Below are 20282 nucleotides of genomic sequence, written 5' to 3'. Positions count from 1 at the left end.
AGAGAAAAGAAAGGGTAGAAAGTGATATCCTGTTGTCAGCAGACCACCCTGCCATTGGAGACCATGGTAACATCCCAGCCAGTGCTGCCACTAAGGTCTATGTCTGGGTCTGTGGTCATGAAGTAGCAGTTGTCAATGACCACTAACGATTATGAGTCATGGCTCACATTACCATTAAATACTATGCAAACATCCCTGGTTCACACTGCCACTTGGGACCATGTTTGATGTGCTCGGATAGAGGCTTGCATAGTACACCATCCCAAAGATATATGGGTGATGACATAACACAGATAAAGGTAGGAGGTGAGCCAAGTGGATTCTGGGAATTATGGTGGCTGTTGCCTTGGCATCAGGTCTGCTAGTCCTACCTATGTGATGTCACAGGTTTCAGAGGTCCTGATTCCAACAGTGCTGATGTCTAAATGTTGTGCAGAACTGACTCCAAGACCTCACTGGTTCCAGTATTCAGGAGACATGTTTTCACCCGTTGCCCACAGCTGCAGACTACCACCTTTTTGTGTCTCCTATCTGCGTGGAATGGGTCTCTAGTTGTAGGTGGACAAGAAGTCGGCGAATGAATGACAAACAGAATCAACACGACTGTGTAGAATCTGAATGCAATTTGACAAATCGAGCATCAGACTTTTTATACAGAAGAAAATAGGGAAGTTAGGTGACACATTAGCAAGGTACAAATGAGGTTCCCGGATTCTTACACAAAACATAGGAATGCAAACACAGAAGGACTGGCAGGAACCAACTGGGATAAAATTCAATGTTTAACAACTGGGATCAAAAATAGTTCCACCTAAGATCCACTTAATCTTAGAAGCCAGGGTCAAGGGCTTCCTGCCCTTGCCATAGTTCCTATTGTATTCTATTGTATAGTCCACCTTCCCCCTAGGCCATTGTAAATACTTGTGTATGGGTGTAACTCAGCTATCTATAGTTCTAAGTATCTACTCTGGTTCCTTCTTAGATCACAAACTTCTTTCTTCCTAGATAAGGGTAAATTCCTGTGTAGGGCAGTGACTTAGCTATCCATGCCCAAGGTCAAATCAAGGACTGCCTAGAATCAAACTTAGCTATATATCAAAAAATCAATCCTTAGGAGCACTTGTAATAAAGCAATATTAAGGGAAAGCACACAGATCTGTTTACCAACTAAAGCAAGGACATTGGAGCATTCTTTATATAGAATGCCACGATTCCAGGAGACTAAGTTTCTGTGAACTTTTTGCCTCGGGACAGCCTGTCACGCTTGTCACTACTGTAGTAGATGTAGCAGCCCACTGCAGCACTTGTGAGAAGGTGCTGCACCTGGGCAACACAGCAGATCTAGCTCTGCTGTCAAAGGCATGTCAGAACCAGCCCTCAGGGAGGAATAGCAGGATAACTGGCCAAGTCCCCTTTTGGCTCTAGTACTAGGGAGAATGAAGCTATGCACCTTCACCAGGCCACATAGTAGTGGCTTTGGCAGCCTGAATGTGGTGAACTGGCCATGAAGGCATGACAGTGGGAGAGCTGACAATGAAAGAAAGAAAACTAAATTCAAGACTTCAAAGCCCTAGCCAGAAAGTTTATTCAAGGTCCATGACTCATGCGGCTTGCTAGTTAGGAGGGCTTTTTGGGCTTACAGCAAAGAACAAATGCTGTAAACTCATCCCATGAACCAACTAGCCATAAAGATAAAGAGAATGACATGTCCGGACTGGCCTGGCGCCTCCCTATCTCCCGCCCTTCTAACCTAAGTTAAATGTTAACCAGATGCTCTGCTGTTACCTCGTTCGATCTGCATGTAGAGTCTGCTGATGTTTAAATGAACCAATCATGTGAAACCGCGCCAATTCCTTCCCCAGTCCCAGACCCTTTTCTATAAAAACCCCTAGCTTTCAAGTCTCATGGTCGAATCCACTGTCTCCTGCATGAGATACGTTTCGACCTCGAGCTCCGCCATTAAACTACCTTGTGTATTTACATCAAGACCGTCTGTTAGTGATTCTTGGGTGCACTCCGAATTGGGAATTGAGTGGGGGTTTCCCCACTAGGTTCTTTCAACTCTGTCCCTTTTCTGGCTACAGCATTGTGTGAACTTGCCTGGCAGTGTTGGAGACCTCACTTTGGTGGTGTGGGTGCAGGAGAGCTGATATTCAGCTATCACCCATGTCCTCATTAAGGGCTTTGAGTTGGCCCACTCCAACAACTACCTTATCTATGAAACTGCTGGAGTGTTTGAAGGAACCAGTCCTATAGATCCAAAGCAGCAGGATCTTCATGGCACAGGGCAAAATAGGATATCCTATAGGCGTCCTGGTGAGGATCTTGTATTAATGTTGCAAAAGAAAATAGGCAGCTAGAACCAGACTAATAACTTATTGCGATGAACATTTGTAAGTAAAGATGTGTTATTAAAAGGTTAGGCTGTGATGCACACTGACATACTATCGCTTCCACTATAATTATTTTTTATGCTTTATTTTGTTTATTTTTAATTTTTTTTGTGTTTTTTATTTCTTCTTGAGGGGATAGTTCATGAGTTTGAGACTGCATACAAAGGAATGGGTGAGACTGGGATATATGATGTGAAATTCACAAAGGATCAATACAATGATTTAAAAAATCAATCTAGTCATCTAGTCTATGGAACATCACACATTTTCTGCACTACAGTGAACAAGTTATCTCTGTGATCTTTTGCTTGACTGGAGCTAAGACTACTGCCATTGGCCAAATGAAGACTTGACAGAATTATTCAGAAACAGGTTCAAAGTGAAAACAGAACAAGGAAGAAAATGAGAAATATCCAGATGATTAGAACAAATGGCAAGAGTTAGTTTGAGGCCAAATGGAACAATTCAATGAGAAGCTGAGATAAGCCAGGTTGAATCAGTCAGTTTGAAGAGGTGTTTGAGCCAGAACAGCTGAGTTGAACCAGCCAGGCAGAGTTCAGAAAGAACTAGAAGGTATGAACTTACTCAGCAGTAAGCCTTCAAGGTGAGAATTACATCAGGGAAATAAAAGTTACATTTACAAACACAATTTTTACTGAAAGCATAGTTTTTCACTAATTTAAGAAAAAAGTCTCTACATAATATAAAATAAGTATATATATACACACACACACACACACACACACACAAATGTACACATGCATTTTACATAAAGGCAGACTTAATCATACAATGAAGTCCTGAGGTTATATTTATGGTGCATTCTGTCATTTATATAGTTCTTTATTATTTGATTCATTGTACATTTCTGAAATTCATTATGAATTTGTAACTTTCTTTAAATGCAAACTTCGGCCTTCTTTTACTATATAGTCTGATAAAGAAAGAAATATAATATGAAGCAGGCAATTTAGAGTTTTGTTTTAATTTTCATACATGTTAAAAAGAAATCCAAGTGAAATAAAACTTTTCAGAACGTTACCTAAGACTTCCAATTTTACTCTGCACAACTAGTGTACTAGAATTATGCTAATTTTCACACTGGGGATCAAATACGATTCAAATCTCATTCACATTTAAGAAGTGTTCCACCTTTGAATCATAACTTGTATCTCTAATAACAAAATCAAACTTCTACCTATTCTTTATTAAGACATTAGGATTTTTCATAGTGATGTAAGTATTCAGACCACCATACTCCTGTTAGTCTTCTCATATAGGTTTCTTTGTTATTATTGTTGTTTTATATGAAGAAACTGGTATGGGTTCAGAAACAGCAATCTTTGCAATATAGCCAAACTGTGAGTGCCATTGAATAAAACCAATGGAGTAAGTACCATGTGTATTAAACAACTGATATTATTTTGACCCCAAAATCTGAGAAATAAGCTGGAATTTATTGAGAAAGAAAGAAATGTATTTTATCCCTATGATCCAAATATTCCTCTTACAGTATACAGTAGATAACATTATTATATTTCCATAGATGTCTTATCTCTTGATTTTCAGAACTAGCACAATATGAATTTTCAGTAGATTTATAAGCATTCTGTTATAATGATGACATTTTAATAAGGAAAATCATGGAATGTGACTGAATTATATTGGATGCTTTCTAAGTACTTTTAGTTTGTACTAAATGTGTTCTGGACAAATACAAAATAAGAGAATCCACCTCACAAATTGTTATTATAGAGTATATTTCAGATAGAACTTAATACAAATTGCTGACCAGGTAGATACCAATAATAAACATGCAGAACTAAATTATCTCCTTGGATGTCAGTAATAGTCCATTCTATGTTTGAAGATTTTAACATATCTCCTGCAGGAACTCATTGGAAAAGTACACAATCTATGTCTTCCATATCCTCATATATTCCAACACTTAGTCCCCAGGAGGTTGCATGGGTTTAGAAAGTTGTAGATTATTTAGATTATAGAACTTAATTGAACAAAAGTAGGTTCCTGTAATACAATTCTTATGGGTTGTAGCTTATCCCCAAATTTTGATTATCCTTTTTGCCTGATCTTAAAGATATAAGCAAGCACCCTTAAACTTAAACTGTAGGTAAGCTGCCACATAAAAATATCAGTGTTCTTTCTGCATCATGATGGACCTTAGCTTCTCAAACCATGAGCCAAAAATTGATCTTTTTTTTCCCCTACGCTGTGTCTTTCTTGTGTTTTGTCATGGAGGCAGAAAAGGTAATTAATATAATATTTAAAAGTGCTGTGTAGCATTTAATCCCAGCACTTGGGAGGCAGAGGCAGGCAGATTTCTGAGTTCGAGGCCAGCCTGGTCTACAGAGTGAGTTCCAGGACAGCCAGGGCTATACAGAGAAACCCTGACTTGGAAAAAAAAAAAAGTGGGGGGGCTATATAAATTACCTACTGCATATACATATACTTTCAAAACAAACAGAAGTATACAATCAGCACCTGATCATTATTATGTAATTTTGAGGCAAAACATATAGTAAAATTCAACAATGATCCTGGAATCAATTAGGAAAGTCTGGTTTATGTGACTAATTTTTAGTATCCTTCAACTCATATAGTGATAGGTTGGAAGCTGTAATATTTTAAAACTATATGTCTTGACTTGCCAAGAAGCTACTAGAGAATAGCTAGTGAGTTTTTCAAGCTATTAATGAGGTTCCTAACAAAAATATTTAAATATATCACTAAATATAGTTAGATGGAAGTATAGACCTTTCTTACATAATGGCTTTAAGTTATTTCTCTACACACATCTCTGCCATTTGTTCTTTGATATACTTTGTTGTTACTATCACATCATTTCTCTAAGACCAATTAAATTTAAAAACAATAAATGTTTTATATCTGTCAGTTTCGGGAATAAGTGAGTAATGCTGGTGTTCAAGGCAAAAATCCCAGTGCTTTAATAAATAAAAGTTTTTTTTCAAATTATCCATCCCTTTTGAGACAATGATGTGTCTATTTATGAAAGTGTCCTGAAGACACAGGTTGCCTGGGGCTTCATGTATACCCATGTCTCCAAACTAGTGAATCTTTCTCCTTGAAAAAATTCCTCCCAGATATTTTGTCACAGCAAAAGGAAAATAACTGTTTCACTGAATTATGTGTAGAAACAGAAATCAGTTATGGAGGAAAAGTTATGTTTCTTTTAAAGAAAATTGAAAATAATTGTAGATATGCTTTAGGGCAAGGGAGAAAGACAAGTGTTTGAATATAGAATTCTCTCTCTCAAAACAAAACAAAAATAAAAACAAAACACAAAACACAAAACCTGTAGGCTGGAAGTTATAGCCAATTTTGGTCCTATTAGGAAGTTGTGGAAATTTTAAGAAATACAGCCTCAAAGATAGATCTTTGGTTATGAACCCATTTGTTTAAATGGGATTCTGGTACTCGGACATTCATTCTCTCTCTCTCTCTCTCTCTCTCTCTCTCTCTCTCTCTCTCTCTCTCTCTCTCTCTCTCTCTCTCTTGTTCTTTTCTTTCCTGACTCCATGAACTAGGATAACCTCTCCCATGTTCACCACCATGATGTACTGCCTTACCACAACATACAAAGCAATGATAGTCTGAACTCTCTCTCTCTCTCTCTCTCTCTCTCTCTCTCTCTCTCTCTCTCTCTCTCTCTCTCTCTTCTTTCTTCCTTTCTTTTGCCTTGTTTGTTTTCTAAGGATAGGGTTTCTCTATGTAGTTTTGACTGCTCTGGAATTTGCTTTGTAGACCACACTAGTCTCAAACTCACAGGTATTCACCTGCCTCTGCCCCTTAGTGCTGGTATTAAAGGAATGAACCACCACCACTTGATAGATGGTCTTAAGTTTCTAAAACCATGAACCAAAATAAATATTTATTCATTTAGGCTGTACACTTTATATTTTATTTTACTTTGTAATAGATACAGAATATCAATTAACACAGTAGATAAAACTTTTGTCTAGCCTTCTATCATCTGGCCCATGGCCTTGCCTTCCTTCCTGAGGAGGACTGCATGGCCGCAGGGCTAGCCACATTAAGTCCCTACAGTTCCAGTTCTCTGCCTTCTGATTCCACCTGGGACTCAGTAAACAGAAGTGAGCTTCTTTGAGTTGGCCTACATTTTTAGACTGACAACTCTGCTTGCCTCCCCAAGGTGTGCTCCTGGCATTAGGAACATCGAACAAACATCAGAGAAAAACAGATTGCCAAAGACCAGCTTCAGAACACATTTTCTAAAAAGCCAGGGGAATATAGCATGACTGGAGCCCTACTATAGCAAATCATGTATATCTTAAAACAGCCAAATCACAAGAAGATGACTTTAAATGAATTCTTATAGAGTGGATAGAGGTCTTTAAGTACGAAATGAATAAATCCCTTAAGAAAATACTGGAACATCCAATAGAACAGGTGAAGAAAATGAATAAAATTATTCAAATCCAGGAAAAAGAACTAGAAAAATAAAAAATAACACAAACTGAAAGAACGCTTGAGATGGAAAATATATGTAGGAAAACAAATACTATATATACTAGTATCACCAACAAGATACAAGACATGGATGAGAGAACATCAAAAATAAATATACAATTGAAAAAAATGTTATAATGGTCAAAGAAAACATTAAATCTAAAAAGTTCCTGACATAAAACATCCAAGAAGTATGGGCGAGTATGAAAAGACAAAATCTACAAATAATAGAAATAGAAGAACTAGAAGATTCTCAGCTAAAAGGTCTAGAAAGTATTTTCAACAAAATCGTAGGCGAAAAAAATTCCCAACTAAAGAAAGGTATGCCTATAAGAATACAAGAAGCTTACAGAAAACCAAATAGACTGGTCCAAAAAAGAAAATCCTCCCTCCACATAATAATCCAAACAATAAATGTACAGAACAAAGAAAGAACATTAAAAGCTTCAAGGAAAAAGAGACAAAAATATATGAAGGATGAACTATCAGAATTACGCAGGACTTCTTAACTGAGTTTCTAAAGGCCAGAAGAGCCTGGGCAGATACCTTACAGACTCTCAGAGACCTCAGATATCATCCCCCGACTACTATAACCACCAAATTTTTGAATCACCATAGATGGAGAAATCATGATATGCCATGAAAAAACCTAATTTAAACAATACCTTTTCACAAATGCATCCCTACCGAAAATAATAGAGGGAAAACTCCACCCAAGTTTAGGCTAACTTAAACCAAGAAAACACAGGAAATAAATAACTCCACACCAACAAATCAAAGGGAGGGAAGCTCGCTCTCTCTCTCTCTCTCTCTCTCTCTCTCTCTCTCTCTTGCTACCAACATCAAAATAAAAGGATTTAACAAACATTAATCATTAATATTTCTCAACACCAAATCCTCCAATAAAAACTCACAGAGTAACAGAATGGATACAAAAACAGGATCCATCATTCTTCTGCATAAAAGAAACACAACCTCCCGATCAAAGATAGGTATTACCTCAGAGTAAAGAACTGAAAAAGGGTTTAAAAAAATGGAAGCAAGAAACAAGCTGGAGTAGGCTTTTGATTTGTAATCAAAAGGACAATTCATATGCATTAAAAGGGGGAAATCACCAAGAAGACACCTCAATTCTGAATATCCATGCCCCAAATACAAGGGCACCCACACTCATAAAAGAAATATTACTAAATATTTAATCACACATTGAGCCACACATTGATAGTGGGACACTTCAATGTACCACACTCACTAATGGACAGGTCATCAAGACAAAAACTAAACAGAAGTAATAAAACCAACAGAGGTTATGAATCAAGTGGTCTTAACACATATTTACAAAACATTTTGCCAAAATATAACTCCTTCTCAGCACCTCAGGGAATCTTCTCCAAAATTGATTGTATAATCAGTCACAAAGCTATCCTCAATAGACACAAGAAAATTGAAAATAACCCTTTGTATCTTATCAGACTACCATGGATTAAAGTTGGAAATCAACAGTAGCAGAAATGACAGAAAGCGTACAAACTGAACAACTCTCTGCTGAATGACCAGTGTGTGGGTAAAAGAAATGAAGAAAGAACTTAAAGACTTTTTAAAATTCAATGAAAATGAAAGCATATCATATCCAAACTTATGAGATATAGTAAAAAAGAAAGTGCCAAGAAGAAATTTCATAGCATTAAGTGCCTTCTTAAAGTAATTGGAGAGTTCTCATACTAGCAATTTAAAAGTACACTTGAAAGCTTTAGATCAAAAAGAAGCAAACCATCCAAGAGGAGTACATGGCTGGATTTTTGGAAAATTTCAGGACTGAAATCAACTAATTAGAAAAAGAAGGAACAATGTAAAGAATCAACAAAACCAAGAGCTGTTTCTTTGAGAAAATCCATATGATAGAAACACCCTTAGCCAAACTAAGTAAAAGGCAGGAAGACAGTATGCAAATTAACAAAATCAGAAATGAAAAGGGGGACATAACAAAACACATTGGGTAAATCCAGTGAATTGTTAGGTCTTACTTCAAAAGCCTGCACTTCACCAAAACGTAAACAGGTTTTCTTGATAGATATCACTTATCAAAGTTAAGTCAGGTAAACAATGTAAATAGTCCTGTAACCCTTAATAGAAACAATCATTAGATATCTCCCAACCAAAAACATTTTTAAAAAAATTTTAAAAAATAAAGTCCAGAGCCAAATAATTTTAGTGCAGAATTCTACCAGGCCTCTGAAGAGCTGAAGCCAATACTCCTCAAACTGTTCCACAAAATAGAAGCAGAAGGAACATTGCCAAACTCATTCTATGAGGCCTCATTCACCTTGATACATAAACCACACAAAGATTCAACAACAACAAAAAAAGAATGTCAGACAAATTTCTGTTATGAACATTTATACAAAAATATTCAGTAAAACACTAGATGTCTGCATGTAGAAGAATGCAAATAAATCCATATTTATCATACTGTACAAAACTCAAGTTAAAGTGGATCAAAAGACCTCAAAATAAAACCAGATATACTGAATCTAATAGAAGAAAATGTGGGGAACTGCCTTGAACACATTGACAGAGGAGAAAACTTCCTGAACAGAATGCCAATAACTCAGGTACTAAGATCAACAATTAATTATAAAGAGATAGATATATTGAGTATTGTATGAATGAATCACTTGTCAATATAAAAAGAAAAACTATGGCCTATAGGAAAGTGTTGACATCTGGTAGGTTGTAAGGATTCTGGGATAGAGCTAGGTATTTGAGAATCTGGCAACTGGGAACTCTAAAGCAGAGATGCATGGAACCTAAGCAAAGGTAACAGGCCACATGTCTCAACTTAGAATAGAATAAATGGGATATTCATGCATGAGCTAGTCAGAGAACAAGCCAAAGCTTATGGCCAAGGTAGTTGTGAGAATATTCTGAGTCTCAGTGTCACTTTTCTCTAAGCTTGGTGCTAGGAGGAAAAACACACATTCAACAAATGGCATATTGAAACACGAAGCTTAAATATCAGCTTACAGCCTGAGAAGTCCTGGATGAAAGGCAATTTCTTAGCCAGGTGCATTTCAGAGGCACAGCTCCTTTTTTCTTCTTTTTAAATTTTATGCAAAGAGACACTTTCTATATTTAATATTATATCTAGAGAGACACAGTTACTGTCTTCAGACACACCAGAAGAGGGCACTAGACCCCATTACATATGGTTGTAAACCACCAGATGGTTGGCTGGAAATTGAAACCAAGACCTCTGGAAGAGCAATAAGTGTTCTTAAACACTGAGCCATCTCTTCAGCTTGGTGTAGCTTCTTAAATGGAAGCAGCTACCTTGCAGCAAAGCCAGAAGAGGAATATCAAGTGGAGGCTGCATTGAGGTCTCTCTCCGAGCAGACCCATAGGACACAGTATCTGAAACTTTTCTCTTAAAACACAAGCTGGAGAGAGCTTTGCAGCTCATTGGAAAACAGCAGCTCAGTTTGACTCTTCTTGGGTGAAGGTTTGAAGCTGCAGAAAAGCATGGTGGGTTGGTATGGCCTGGCCAGGGCTGGCTAAGCAGAGTCAAGAGCCCTGAGCTAGCTGAAAGGGGAGAGCTCTGCTAAGGGCACCCTGAGATCCAAACTGAAAAGCCCCATGCATCTGAACTGGTAAGCCATTGAATTTGGAACTCAATAAAAAGGAAGAGAAGCCAAGTATAAAAAGTCATAGGAAGAAATGTTTGATTTAAATATAGTAAATTGAATTTCTTAGAAAAAAAATAGAGATTAAAGCTATACTGTTTTTCCATGTTAAAAATAGAGAGGTGCACAATAAAACAATGTATCTGGATTCTGTATAATTTTGTCTTGCTTGTCAGCATACAAATGGTCATTTTATTCAACAATAATTATAGTTGTGTGCATCTTCTTTAGGAGAAATCAGAATAAGGCAGACAAAGAGAAAGAAGAGACTGAGAAATCAGATGCTAGATTAGAGGCATTAGAACAGAGATCAAAGAATTTTTCAGATTGGTATAAGGAACCTTTGGAGGAGTCCAATGTGGAACATGCAGTAACACCAGACAGAATAGATCTAGATGAGAAAAATCCACAGTTTTCAAAAATCAGAATGACAAGACATAGAGCTACAATTTATTGAGATAAAAATCCAGATTCTACTTATTGATACTATCTTATAATAATATCACACAGTAGACTATGTGTTTTGTTTTGCAGAGCTTGTTAAATTAAGAGATGTACATGTGCTGATACACCATATGATTGATAGATTTTTCAAATTCCAGTGAGTGTTTGCCTTGAACTCTCAAAAAGATGATTCTGGAATTACATGTATCAGAGAGAATGGCTAGCTTAGAGATGCCTTTGCAGAATAAAACTAATGATACTCAGTCATAATTCTCTATTAGAATACAGTGATTTTTAGACATTGTGGCATAAAACCTGTTACAGATAGAGCGTTCAATCTTACATGTCAAGCAGTTGTGGAGAAAGCTAACAAAACTTTAAAGGAAATGCTCATAAAACAGAATGATATGGAATCTTGCAAAGCTCCTGTAAGGCAAAGGATATCATCAATAGGATAAATTGGCTACCTACAAAATGGGAAAAGATTTTCACCAATCCTACATCTGACAGAGGGTTAATATCCAAAATGTATAAAAAAAACTCAAGAAATTAGACAGCAACAAACCAAATAACCCAATTCAAAAGCTGGGTTACAGAGCTAAACAGAATTCTCAAAAGAGGGATCTCTATTGTCAAAGAACCATTTAAAAGAAATGTTTAGCATCCTTAGTCATCAGGGAAATGCAAATCAAAACAACACTGAGATTCCATCTTATACCTGTCAGGAAGGCTAATATCACAAACTCAAATGGCAGCACAAGGTGGTGGGGTTTTAGAGCAAGGGAAACACTCTTCTGTTGCTGGTGGGATTGCAAACTTGTACAGCTTCTCTGAAAATCAATTTGACAGTTTCTCAGATAATTATGCATAGTTCTACCTAAAAACCCAACTATATCACTTCCGGATATATGATCAAAAGACTCCCCATTACAGCACAAAGACACTTGCTCAACTATGTTCATAGATGCTTTATTCATAACAGCCAAAAACTGAAAACAATGTAGATGTCCGTCAACTGAAAATGGATAAAAAAAAAAAAAAAAAAAAAAAAAAAAAAAAAAAAAAAAAAAAAACATGACACATCTATACAATGGAACACCATTTTGCTACTAGAAACAAATACTTCAGGAAATTTGCAGGCCAATGGATGGAACTAAAAATAATATCCCGAGTGAGGGACCCAGATTCAGAGAGACATGCATGGGATATACTCACTCATAAGTGGATTTTAGCTATAAAGTCCAGTTTACCACGCTAGAAACCTCAGATCCAAAGAAGTTAAGTCACAAAAAAAGGCCCAAGGGAGGATACTTGAATCCTACTCAGAAGGGGAAGTAAAACAGACAATAACCAGAGGTGGATGGAGGAAGAGGACTGGGTGAGAAAGGGGGTGGGGAGAGGAACTGGGGTGGGTATCAGTTGTGGGAGAGTGGGGGGTCCTGTGTGTGTTAGAAGGCTGGGAGAAAGAAAGGAAATACCTGGGAGAGCATGTCTGCAGTGAAGCAGAGCTTTGAGATGGGGAAGGCCCACAGGAGTCTATTGGGATGACCTAGCTGAGAATTCTAGCAGGTGGTGGAAACTGAAGTAGCCAACTCTTGTTGTCAGGCAGGACTTCCAGTACAGGGAAAGAGATATCACCCACTCACAAAACCTTGGATCCCCAAATTGTCCTTCCTACAAGATGTACAGGGATAAAGATAGAAGAGAGATTGAGGGAATGGCCAACCAATGACTGGCCAAACTTGAGACCCATCCTGTGTGAGAGAGCCAATTCCTGATACAATTAATAGTACTTTGCTATGCTTGTAGGTAGGAGTTAGCAAAACTGTCTTCTCAGATGCTTCATCTGAGCAGCAGCTGATGGAAACATATGCAGTGATCCACAGTCAGATATTAGGCACAGTTCAGGAAATATGGAAGAGTAGGGAGGAAGGATTGAGGGAGCCAAAGGGGTCAAAGTCAGTACTAGGAAATCTACAGAGTCAACTGACCTGGACCATTGGTGCTTACAACGCTTAAATAACCAACCAAAGAGCATGCAAGAATTGGACTTAGGCCTCCTACACATTTGTAGCAGATGTGGTGTGTTGTCTTCATGTAGATCCCCTTACAATTGGAGCAGAGCTGTCTGAGTCTGTTTTCAGCCTGTGGATCTCCTTCCTGAGCTGGGTTGCCTAGTTGGGCCTCAGTAGGGGATGATGCACTTAATCCTGCTGTGACTTGATGTGCCAGGGCTGGTTGGTAGCCAGAAGGGACTTCTCCTTACCTGATGAGAAAGAGAGGGGATAATAGGGAAAGGGTATGTGAAGGTGGGACTGGGAGGAGAGGAGGAACTGCCATTTGATCTGAATGCAAAATGAATGAATAAAGGAAAACCGTGAACTTTTCCCACAGCAAAAAATAAAAACCCTTTGGCTATGAAATGCTATATTTGATAACCAACTTTTTACATAAAAGACTAACTGAAGATGCACATGTTTTTAAGACATGGTATTTATTAATCTATTTCACTCCATTTCTTAGCAATGCTCATTATAAACCCTTTCTAGAACATCCTCTTCCTACGTTCAACATGAGTAACAGCATCTCTGCTTTGTCACAGCAAAAAGGCCATCTTAACAATTCAGTTAGGTATGACTCTGAGTTTGTAAGAAACAAAAATAAATCTAAAATTCTAGTGAAAATTTTAATGAATAAATCTGCATTAAAGAGCATTTAATGATGTTTAATTAAAACACCATTAATTGTTGCTAAGATTACTCAAAATGTTTTAAAATTTAGCCACGTTGAAGAGTTAACTTGATTCATACCTGAAAGTAGATTTTTATAAGGATGAAAATAATCATAACCACTAATTAATTAAAATCTCTTTAAAATTGTTTCATTTCTATGCTGTGTAGTGGTAGTACACTTCTTTAATTTGACAGGGATTAATTGAAGGCAGAAGCAGGCAGATCTGTGATTTTCAGGTCAGCCTGATCTACAGTGTGTGTTGTAGAACAGCCAAGACTACACAGAGAAACTGTGTCTCAAACAAACCAACAAACAAACAAACAAATGAACAAACAAAACTACCAAACCAAATAAACACATGAAACAACTTTTATTTTTCTGAGATCATAAGTATACCACTCTCCCCTTAACCTTTCCCTTTCCTCCTGATTACTTCCCTCGCCTCCTCTTCAATTTGCTGCATCCAAAGCTTTTCTCATAACTATTCTTATTCTCTTTAAAATTAATGTCCTCATTTCATTCCCTTGTATTGTATTTTTACTCTTTTGTTGAAAAGATTCACTTTCAACATTCCTTCATTTTCTGTAATTCCTTAGGTAGGATTAAGGAAGGCCTCCTGGATCCCTCAATATTAGCATGTCTAACTACATTCTGCATTTTTGTCCTTTTACTCGAATGCATATGAAGTAATCACCCCTCACCAAGGAAACATGTGTTTGCAACAGATGACCATAGCAGAAATCCACAACCAAACAACATGCACAGCCTGATCCCAAGGGATACATGTATGACAACTCTGCAGTTAAGACATAAGGATCATTGCAGAAGATGAGCTGTCAATATTCTACGAGCCAGAGAAAATCAGGGACATTTCTGTGAGATTGAGTTTCTATGAATGTCAGAAACTATACCCATAAAATCTTAACAATAGAATTTCTCCATTTGTGTGCACACTGAAAGATGCCTGTGACATTTGATGCTTGGGTATTCAGAATTATTGCAATTGAATTAGGAATATGTGGTTCTGATGTTAAATACTTTAGATCCAATCTAAGGAAGCACTATATTCCATAAATGTAGCTAATATTACTACCCTATCTATTTCTCTTGGAATTATGTATGTCCACTGAAAGGTCCTGTGCAGCTTTTCAAATTTAGTAGTGATGGTGGAAGTGTGTGTGTGTGTGTGTGTGTGTGTGTGTGTGTGTGTGTGTATGAGAAAGGGGGGAGGAGGAGGGGAGGGGGAGGGGAGGGAGAGGGGAGGGAGAGGGAGAGAGGCATTGAATGTGTATTTCCTTGCAATTATATAGAAGTAAAATCAGACTCTCCCATGTTCACTGTCTTTCTACATAACTTACACTGCTTGTTAATGGATGGACCTTTAGAGTAAAAGTCATAGTATTTGAAGAAAGAATTCTGAACTTAAACATTTAATCAAGAAAATTTTGGCATTCCGCTGAAGGCAGAATTTCACTTGACTCACAAGCCACAAGTGGATATGTGTTGTCTGTAGTGAATAATGTTATCAAGTCTGATAAGATAGGCAGAATTTTGTTACATCTAGGTAGAGTTCGGTTTTCATCATGTAGATCTGATTTGAATATTTAACTTCCTTTTGGAAGAATCACTATTAAATTACCAGAAGTGTTCTTAATTTTACTTCACTGAACAAAGTAATGATATTTGTTTAGAGACATATCTGGATGAAAGGATATGATACAAATAATCTGTTCAAAATAGTCTCATGGCCCTGTTCCACCTTCCTTTAAAGCATCTGGTACCATTTCACATGTCAGGACCATTTGCCAAATGAGATGGGCCTGTTTTATTGATGAGATTGTTTTGTTCTCATGGTACCCTTTTAATGGAAAACAGCATCATTGATTTAATAAGAAGGACACTGTGGGAGAAGACTTAACAATATGCTATTTCCTCTTCATCAAACAACAAACAGAATTTCTAAGGGAAAATAACCAAAGTTGATATTTTCTATCTGGGGGACTGCTGGACAATGATGGCAGTGAGATTGTGCTATGAATAAAAGCTAAATTTTATGAGATAAATCCAATTTCTGATAAAGAATTGAAAAATCTTACTATAGTGTTTGAAGAATTTAGATGTTACAATTATTTCAAACTTCTGCTTACTTCTGTTTATGGAAACAGACCAACTCTACTTAGAGGTAACAAGATTCTGATTAACAGACATGATAACATGATTCAATATAGAGAGTATAAATCTACTGTGGTCTTGAGTCAGGTGAAATACTTTTCTAAAGAAATTTAAGAAGCATTTTCAGAAATAAAAAAAGAAGCATTTTCAGTAAGATGGCTATCACTAAATATTTTAAAAGCATTAAAATATTATATAGGGTTATATGCTAGTACTAATTTTCACTATTGTATAAATAATCAATAGAAGTATCATTGAAATATGTTAATCACATTTTTCCTAATAATTTAACATGTTAATTTTTAATAATACAATTATAGAAATTGGTATATATGGTAAATCTGAAGATTCTAGAAGTACAAGGAGATAAAAATTCTTGCTGAGACATATTTACAGTGTGTTGACTTAGCCTGGCACCCATAATGTCTCTACTTGAGGTTTTCTATTCAACTCTAGGGAGTATTACAAAGAACAGATTATCAACTTATTTCTAAATGTTGACAGGGAGTATAGTTCAAATTTTATAGCATAGTTACATTTGTTACTGTTATTGAAATCATTATATCATGATGCCAAATATTATGATATAAATAGGTGAAGATGTAGAAGTAGATATATCGTTTGGATTAGGATTATGTAATTGAAGTTCTAGTGTAAAGTAAGCATGGATTGCATATGACTGAATTACAGATTATCTGATCCAAGCCGTTCAATTCAAGGAGTAATATAAATTAAATGTTTATTTGGATCTCAGACTCTTACACATGTATTTCCTGGAGGATATATGCAAACTTGCAGCACAGACTATATGAGGACTTAAGTATGTGCTTTTGTAATAAAACAGTTTGCTATGTATAACTCTCAAAATTCACCTTGAATGAACTGTGTACCTCAGGGGTAGAGAGTTTGCCTTACTCAGCTTCTATAGTACTATGTGCTGGAGGTGGAACTGACAGACTGGTCAGTTAGACTGACTGCAACATTTGTAAGTGCATTGACACCATGTCAAAACTTCCAATTCCATGGCTGAATTTGCATCTTTAAAAACTTTAGATTACTTTCCTTTTAACTGGTATTTCTTCAGGTCAGTCATGTTTTAAAATATTGTAAATTCTTAATAATAATTTTTAAAATAGCATGATATAAGTACATACAAGTCACCCACACAGTGCTAAGCACATATGTCATCAGCTCCATAAACAATTGTGAAAATTATTGCTATTAATTTTCATTTAACACTTAATTAACTACTCTCAAAGTTTTATTACATGTGAGAACTTATTATGTCTACCTAACTCATATTTTAATCTGGCAATAAAAATGTTTAACAATAAAGAGTGACCATAGAGTTATTTAGTATTGGACAAAGATGGTCTTTCTACCTTAACTTTGGTTGGCTCAGCTTTAACTATTACCTTGATAGCTCTGCCTGAATGTATCTTGGGTATTCATAGGCCCAACCATTCATTAGTCAATTACTTCTCTCCTTTTCAGTTATCACTACTTTCCCAAGACATAAAACCTGCAAGAAGATCCTGTCTTTTCACTACATGAATAAATTCTTATTCTACTTCTTGCTATTACCATGGTAACTGTTCTAATCCAAGTAAGTAATTCACATATTCTGTCAGCCAAGTAAAGGCTGGAGAGTGAAGCCAGAATGATGTTTTAAAGAAAAACCTCTGAATGCAACTTCCAAACTTACTATCTCTTCAAGTTTCTTCAGGTTTAGCCTTTGAGATCCCTAATAATCATACTCTCTTCTTGCTTCTAATTCTCTAGAAACAAACAACTCGAAAATCTAAAACCATTAAGGCGTGTTAAACACGACACTGTCTTTCCTCTTTCTCCTTCTTTTACTTAGATTCCAGGAACAAAGTTTGGCACATGAAGAGATAATACAAACCTCCTGCTTCTAAAGGCTGAACTTTAATTTAAAAATATAGAAAAAATGGTAAACATAAATAAGAATAGGTATTTGTCCAGTACGCTTATTTATAGAGAAAATAATTCATTTTCAACCTCTCTGACTGATACCTAAGAAAGCCATAACAGCTTAAATTTCACTTTCTCAAGTAAGCTTGCTATCTGTCTCCTTCAAATTTAACACTAGATTTTTTTCCCAAAATGATTCACCTCATGTTTTATTGATGTTACATTTCCTATAATTTGTTTTAGGTGTTTCATGTATAGAAACAAAGGTCCAAAAGGGCATGTTGTAGTTAATGATCCATTATAGCATTTATGTACAGGTCATTGTGTGATTGCTGGAAGAAACAAGGAAATTCATAGCTCTAAAGTAAAGTTATTAGTCAACTACAAACTTTGTCCAAGGCATATAGATACTTTGCAACTTAACCAAATGATTTTTTTTTTTTTTTGCACTAGCAGAATAATTCTGCAGAAACAGTAAGGGTTTTTTTGTTTGTTTGTTTGTTTTTGTTTTTGTTTTTGTTTTTGTTTTTTTTCCTTCTTATAGCAATGTGGGAAGAAGGGTTGGGAGATGAAACTTTTTTGATTGTGTAATAAGTTTTACAAAGTTTATTCAAACCATTTTATGATGTCTATAAAAAGAGGAATAATATTGCTTTAAAGAAAAATCACAGGTGAACAACATTACTGGAATTAAATACACCAAATAATACTTAATGATTTTTTTTTAGATTTTAATGATAAATACAATTAATTTTTATTTTATAAAAAAAACAATAAATAATAACTGTTGGATTTTATTTTTAAGAAAATTCCTTAAATATCTAGTTCTAATATTTAAATCATCCCTGTATTTCAGATGAAATAAAATTTAAATGAGAAAATAATTAATTGGTACAAACAGCAGAAGAAAAAATATGTCAGTAATTACATGATATTGTTAATAAAAAACCCCCCTAAAGGGCAACTACATCTTTCAACTATAACTGCCTTTCACTAGGATCTTAACTTTATTAGTGGCCTCTTCCTGAAGTTAATAAGAATTATATTAATGGTATTTTTCTATAAATCAAATCTTCAAATTTTATCCAAAAACATCTGGAAAGAGAAAACAAAATGAACAGTTCTTGCACAAATATTTATTCAACTGACAAAACAACATATTAGAGAAAATTAAGTTATAATATCATTCATAAATTGAGGAAATTATTTCATGTGTGAATTTATAAAATGTTCATCTTAATTATATGAATAGCCCTTAAATGATACAAAATACACAGTTATCATATTTTAAACATAAATAAGATATAATTTTCAATTTCATTATAAAGATATTCAGGGTTCCTTTCACTTTATAAGGCTAATCAAATTTAAAGAGTTTGAAAGGATTTTCCATGCATGGCTCCTGGATTATGCTACTTTAGAAAAATTGTCTTACTAAACAAAAATCAGAATATCAGATATGGGATAGTTGCAGAGAGAGCAGAGAAGATTCAGGAGCTCCCCAAATAATTGTGGTCCTTAATGTCCCTTTTGTTGTCACTATAAATAGGCAAGGACCTCTCCTTGAAGAGATCACACACCTTCTTATCAGTAGGATAAAGTGAAAGCTAGCTAGAAGTAACTGGAACATTTCTCTTCTATCTTGTTTTCAGATGAAGCTGCCAGAGAAGGGAAAATGACACCAATGGTCTTAGTCAAATGTGAACCCCCATAAAGTACAATTGAAATCATCCAGGCAGACTTGTTCATTAATGACACAATGGTTAAGGGGTGTCCAACTGCTCTATGATTGGATTTAAGCCAGTGCCACAAGAGGAAACCCATTTTCCTACTGTAAATATGGTCAAACAATCATATGGTTGAAGAAGTTATAGACTCTTGTGAGGAATTTAATATTGTTTTTACATCAAGTGGCTTCAAACTGCAGTTAAATATCTATGTTTATAATTATAGACAAAAGTCTACTCAGCCTTAATCAAAGAACCTTCTCATTGTAATGAAATCCAGTAAATGAAAAGACTGTACAAGATCCTGAGAATAAATGACATGTAAGTTACCAGGCCTGAATGAGACATTTTGTCTATTTTTTTAAATTAATTTAGTTTACTGAGAAATCATAAAGCAATGCTGTAGTGTATTATTTCTACTCACCCCTCTTCTCTCCCCAATTGGTCCCTTGTCCTCCCTGATTCCCTCTCAAGTTTACAGAGCTTCTTTTTCTTATTATTTAATTTTATTTTTTACTTATCACTTTACATCCTGCTCATTGACCTCCCCTCCTGATTACCCCCTTCAACAATCCTTCCTTCACCTACCCTCCCCCTCTCATCTGAGGGAGTGTATCCCCCCCTCCACCCCATTTATACACCTTGCCTTGTACTTCAAGTCTCTGTGAAGCTAGGTACTTCCTCTTCCA

This window comes from Mus caroli, unplaced genomic scaffold (genome assembly GCF_978045245.1).
Source record: "Mus caroli unplaced genomic scaffold, Mus_caroli_1 scaffold_4, whole genome shotgun sequence".
Taxonomy (NCBI): Eukaryota; Metazoa; Chordata; class Mammalia; order Rodentia; family Muridae; genus Mus; species Mus caroli.
This window is presented reverse-complemented; position numbering follows the sequence as displayed.